Below are 6,022 nucleotides of genomic sequence, written 5' to 3'. Positions count from 1 at the left end.
TTCAATGCTCACCATGGCTATAGTACAGAGTCTCTAAAACTGTAATTGTGCTTATACACAATACCTGAGAAATCTTTATGTTGCCTATGTACTGCTATATCCATGAACTGTCTTTTAGATAATAGGAGCTCTTTAGCACTCACATAATGATAAGTGGGTATAGTTGTGGCAAAGCAGTTACTCACTCATGAATTTTGAGAATATTGGCATGTTTTAATGTTCTTTAACTTCACCGAATTAATGTGTAAAAAAATTTGCTTTAGAAAATTTTACATTTTCAATATAGTTTCAATGTGGTTACTTTAATAACTCTCATAAATAAACACAGCATTTATCCTATGATTAAGTATTTGAAAAAATGGATAATGAGCATTTTACTAAGTTTCACATTAACGTCAGAGTATTCACAAGATAATAAAGAGTTGTCTTGCTCCTTTCCCACCATGGCACCGATGGAAAACCTTAGGGGGACATAAAAAAAAATCCAAGCAGGTTTTGAAGTTCACCCTTGATTACACCCACCCTGTAGAAGATAGAACAAATTTCTAGCAGTTCCTCCAGGAGAGAATCAAGGTCCCAGAAAGTTCAAAGTCCAAGATGACAGCTCTTAAGGACCAGCTGATTGTGAATTTACTCAAGAAAGAACAGGCCCATTCAGAACAAAATTATGGTTGTTGGGTTAGTGCTGTTTGCATGGCTTGAGCCATCAGTATCCTAATGAAGGACTTGGCAGATGAGATTGCCCCTTTTGATGCGATGGAAGACAAGCTCAAGGGAGAGATCATGGATTCCAGCATTGTAATCTTTTCCTTAGAACATCCAAAATCGTCTCTGACAAAGATTATAGTGTAAATACAAATTCCAAGCTGGTCATTAGCACAGCGCGAGTGGTCATCAAGATAGAAGAGACCAGCCGGGCATTGGTGGCGCCCGCCTTTAATCTCAGCACTTGGGAGGTAGAAGCAGGCGGATCTCTGTGAGTTCCAGACCACCCTGGTCTACAAGAGCTAGTTCCAGGACAGGCCCCAAAGCCACAGAGAAACTCTGTCTCCAAAAAAAAAACAAACAAACAAAGAAAAGATAGAAGAGATCTGACTTAATCTGGTACAGTGAAATGAGAATATTTTCAAGGTTATCATTCTCAAAGTTGTGCAGTCCAGTTCAAACTGCAAGCTGCTTATTGTTTTAAACACAGTGGATATATTGACCTATGTGGCTTGGAAACTCAGTGGCTTTCCCCAAAACCGAGTTCTCAGAAGCGGTTACAACCTGGATTCACCTTTGTTCTGCTACCTGATGGGAGAAATACTGGGTGTTCACCTGCTAAGCTGCCACATCTGGGTCATAGCGGAGCAAGTTGACTCCCGTGTACCTGTGTCTCCAGAGTGGTGTGAATGTCGCTGATGCTGATGTCCTCTGTGGAATCTGAACCCAGAACGGCTCACCAATACAGACAAGGAGTAGTGGAAGGAAGTTCACAAGGAGGTGGACACATTGGGGAGGGTCTTGGCCTTGCTCCAAATGATATGACAGAATTTAAAGATTCCCCCAGGGAAGGCCACACTTTCCCTGGGGAGCAGAAAGGGGTTGGGATAGGGAGTCGATGATGGGGGCAGGGGAGGAGGAGAGGGAGACGGAACTTAGATTGATATGTAAAAGAAGTTTCTTTCTAATTTAATAAAGAAAAAGAAAAAAAAGAAATATGTATGTATACAAACACACATACATAAGTATCCATGTACATAACCACAGACCTATGTAACAATAGCTAATGAGAATAAAAAAAAGATCATGAATTTGAAAGACAGCAAGAAGAGGAATATGGGAGAGATTAAAAAAAATAAAGGAAGAATTTAAAAAATACAGAATGTCACGGGACAAAGGACACAAGAAGACAAGTAAAGACCTCTCTCCAGTGTGAGACATAAATAGTCAACCAAAATGAAGATTTAAGGGGATCTGTGGATCTGAGTGGGCAATGGTGGTATCTTCTGTGGTGCCCTTACACTAAATGTAAAGACAGGTGATCTATGAAACATATTCTCATGTTCAGTGGTGTCAGCTGCATGGAGCCAGGCTAGCTTTACCTTCAAAGAGTAAGTGAGAGAATCACAAGGCAAAATGTATACATGGACTACTCATTTACACAGCAAGTATTTGGAGAGCAAAATTCAAAGGGTTTAGGCACTTCTTTCATCTAAGCAGTCAGTTTTCAGAGCTGTGCTGAAAGCTCCCTAAAACTCATTGTCCTTTGGCAAAAAAATCAAACAGTACATTTAAATTTGGCTGTGTTTTAAAAGTCATGTAAACAATGAAATACTGTCAAGTGAAAATGATCCCAAAGTAAATTACCTTACCTAATCATATAGTGAATTAGAAAATAGATTTAATTGTATTTTAAATAAAATCTTGTAATTAATTTTTCAAAAATCCACATCTGCCAGGGAATCAGATAGGAGAGTTGATCTCTCCCTCCATTCCTACAATTCTAAACCCCTACTCTTATTGCCAGATTTTTGTAGTTGTGCCCTTTCCACACTCTGCTCCATTCCCAGGGTTAAAAATGATCTTGGTGGTAACCTACCTTTCCTCCCTCTTGAACACCATCTCTCACACATGTTTGAGTTGCTCTTTATTACTGTCAGCTCACAACATTAAGCAAAACCTTTTACCCAGAACAACCAATGCCTACAAATGGTAGGATCTCAGAAGCACCCCTTACCAGAAAATGTACAGCCACTACATTTTCTTAAGAAGTAGAGAGAAAACAAAGGAACTGACACCTACTCAACAATTAAAGCCCACATATCAGAATCTAAAAGGATATACATCCCAAACACACATACCTAGACACCAGCATAAAAACATAATCAAAAGTACCAAGGAAAATATGTCTTCCCTAGAACACAGCAACTCTACTACAGAGTACACTGAGAAATGCAATGAAGTTGAAGCATAAGAAAATGAGTTCATGCACTTTTTTCTTAGAGTCCTTCTTGCTTCGTAGTTGCTTTGGTGATGTGGATTGTAGGCTGGTAATCCTTTGCTCTATGTCTAAAATTCATATATGAGTGAGTAGATACCATGTTTGTGTTTTTGTGACTGGGCTGCCTCACTCAGGATGATTTCTTCTAGTTCCATCCATTTGCCTGCAAATTTCAGAATTCCATTGTTTTTTTCCACTGAGTAGTAGTACACTGTGTAAATGTACCACATTTTCCTTTATCCATTCTTGAGTTGAAGGGCATCTAGGTTGCTTCTAGGTTCTGGCTATTTCAAACAACTTTGCTATGAACATAGTTAAACATATGTCCTAGTTATATGAATGTGCATTCTTTGGGTATATGCCCAAGAGTGGAATTGCTGGATCTTGAGATAGACCAATTCCCATTTTCTGAAGAAACCGATTTCCAAAGTGGTCTTAGTTTGCACTCCCACCAGCAAAGGAGGAGTGTTCCTTTTTTTCCACATCTGCTCCAGAATAGACTGTCATTGGTGGTTATGATTTTAGCCATTCTGTCCTGTGTAAGATGGTATGTCAGCTTCCAACAGAGTTGTTTTGAGTTGCATTTCCCTGATGGCTAAGGTTTTTGAGCACTTTCTTAAGTGTCTTTCAGGCATTTTAGATTCCTCTGTTGAAAATGATTTATTTCTGCACAACACCTTTTGATTTTATTGATTGGAGTTTTGGTGGCTAGTTTCATGAATTCATTGTGTATCTTGGATATCAGCCCTTTGTCAGATGTTGGGTTGGTGAAAATCTTTACCCATTCTGTGGGCTCTCATTTTGTCTTACTGCCTGTGTCCTTTGCCTTACCGAAGCTTCTCAGTTTCAGGAAATTCCATTTTCTGCATCTCACAAGATAGTTGGGAGCATGGTGTTAGGGTAGAAGGAGTTGGCAGCATGAGAGGGGAAGAGTAGGATGAGAGAGGAGAAAATGGAGGAGCAGAAAGTTTGAGTCTGGGGAGGAATAGAGGAGAGCACGATGAGAGTTACCATAATAAGGGAGCCATTATAGGTCCGAGGAAAGATGTGGCACTAAGGAGATTTCCAGAGATCTGCAAGGATGACACCAGCTGACAATCTAGGCAATGGCGGAGAGGCTACCATAAATGCCCTTTCCCTATAATGAGACTGATGGCTGCCTTATATGCCATGTACCAAATGGACCTGATAGACATTTACATAATATTTCCCCAATCACAAAAGGATATAACTTCTTCTCTGCAGCTATTAGAACTTTCTTTAAAATTGATGACACACTTGTACACAAAGCAAGTTTCACTTATATTCCTCAGATTATCCCATATAACAAAAGCAGAAGAAACATTACCCTAATCTTTCTACATGCCTAGAGTTACCCTAATGCCTCAACCACATAAAAGCACACAAGGGAAAAAATTACAGACCAATTTACATTATGATCAGAGGTGCAAAAATTCTCAATAAAATACATGCACATTGAACCTAAGAAACCTCAAAATAACCATCCACATGATTAAGTAGTCTTCATTTCAGATATACAGAGAGGGTTCAACTTGTATAATTTGAGAAATGTAAAACTCCTTATAAACAGACTAAAAGACAACAACAACAACAACAAAAACCAACATGGTCATCTTCTCCCTCTATGCATAATAGGATTTGACAAAAATCCAGCAACCCTTCATGATAAGTGTCATAGAAAGATCTATGGATACAAGAGACAAACCTAAAAAATAACATGTTTCCTTGGTGTTCTCCCCCTCCCACTATTTCTTGCAATCTTTCTACCTCATTTCTACTAGTTCCTTGAGACTTGAGGGACCGAAGTAGTGAAAACATTAATAAAAATTTTGAAATATTTATAATATGTAGAGAGTAACATTCAGACTTACTTAAAGAATATAATCTGTTTTACTTTATCTTTGTATCATACATTTATTTATTTGCAAAAAGAAAGTCTTCATTTTTTAAGGAATTTAATCCCCTTGTAATTTTTTTCATACATAATATTTTATAACTGTTTCTTTTCCCAAATATCCTCCCTGATACCCCTCACCTTCCCATCCATGCAATCAATGCCTTTTTTCTCTTTGCAAAAGAAACAGGTAGATTTTTAAAAAGTAATGTTTGAAAAAAAGTAAGATATGCCCCACATACAAATATATACACTAAGTACCATTAGAGCACAAAAGAATAAACCATAATTTAAAAGCAAAAGACCACTGTGAATTAAAAATAATATCCATGCCAGGCATGGTGATGTATGCCTTTAATCCCATTATTCAGTAGGCAGTTCTTTTTTAGTTGGAGGCCAGCCTGGTCTTCAAGCAATTTCCAGGATAGTGAAGGCTACATAAAGAAACCCTCTCTTGGAAAAAATAAACAAACAAAACACCAGAAAAGAAACAAAAACAAAACAATATTAGCGACAGATACTAATGAGTTCATTTTGCATTGGTATCTAATGTTGGGCATGGTGCCTGCCTTTAAGCACTGTTTATACACACAGAGAAAAATCAGTGGTAAAAAATCAATTTTTGTTCTTTCAATTCAGTTCTCAGTTTGAAATACCTTCTTGGTTCCAGATAAGAGCTCTTGTCCACTTCTGCCTTTCAGTACTGGGACCACTTCTGACTAGGATTTATGAAGACCCTGTTCATGCTTCCAAAGTTTCTGAGAGTTCTTAAATTCATCATTTCTTTTGTTTCTGGAAGACAAAAATTCCTGGATGTCATCCATCTCCACTTCTCTTGCAATCATCCTTTCTCCTCATCCTCACACTTCTCTGAGCCTGGGGATAGGTGATTGGTGAAGATATGCTATTCAAGAGTGAATGTTTCAAATTTCCTAATTCTCTCCTTATTATACACTTGTGCATTTCTATATTAGATTCCAAACATGGCAGGAGCAAGCTTCTCTGTCGATGGCTAAGTAATACACTGATCTATGGATTTGGAAGATTGTCATTAGGAGATATTTTATTGTTCCATTTCTTATTTTGCTACAGGAATATAATTATTGATATCGACAGCCAAT

The 6,022-nt window shown here is 38.0% G+C and overlaps 1 pseudogene; it reads left to right on the top strand.

Annotated features, from left to right (window-relative positions):
* Positions 1-597: 597 nt before the first annotated feature.
* LOC100774989 lies at positions 598-5,673 on the top strand (annotated as a pseudogene).
* The last annotated feature ends 349 nt before the right edge of the window (positions 5,674-6,022 follow it).

Source organism: Cricetulus griseus, assembly GCF_003668045.3.
Source record: "Cricetulus griseus strain 17A/GY chromosome 1 unlocalized genomic scaffold, alternate assembly CriGri-PICRH-1.0 chr1_0, whole genome shotgun sequence".
NCBI lineage: Eukaryota > Metazoa > Chordata > Mammalia > Rodentia > Cricetidae > Cricetulus > Cricetulus griseus.
The sequence above is the reverse complement of the archived record's forward strand: the minus strand, read 5'-3'. Positions and strand labels throughout refer to the sequence as shown.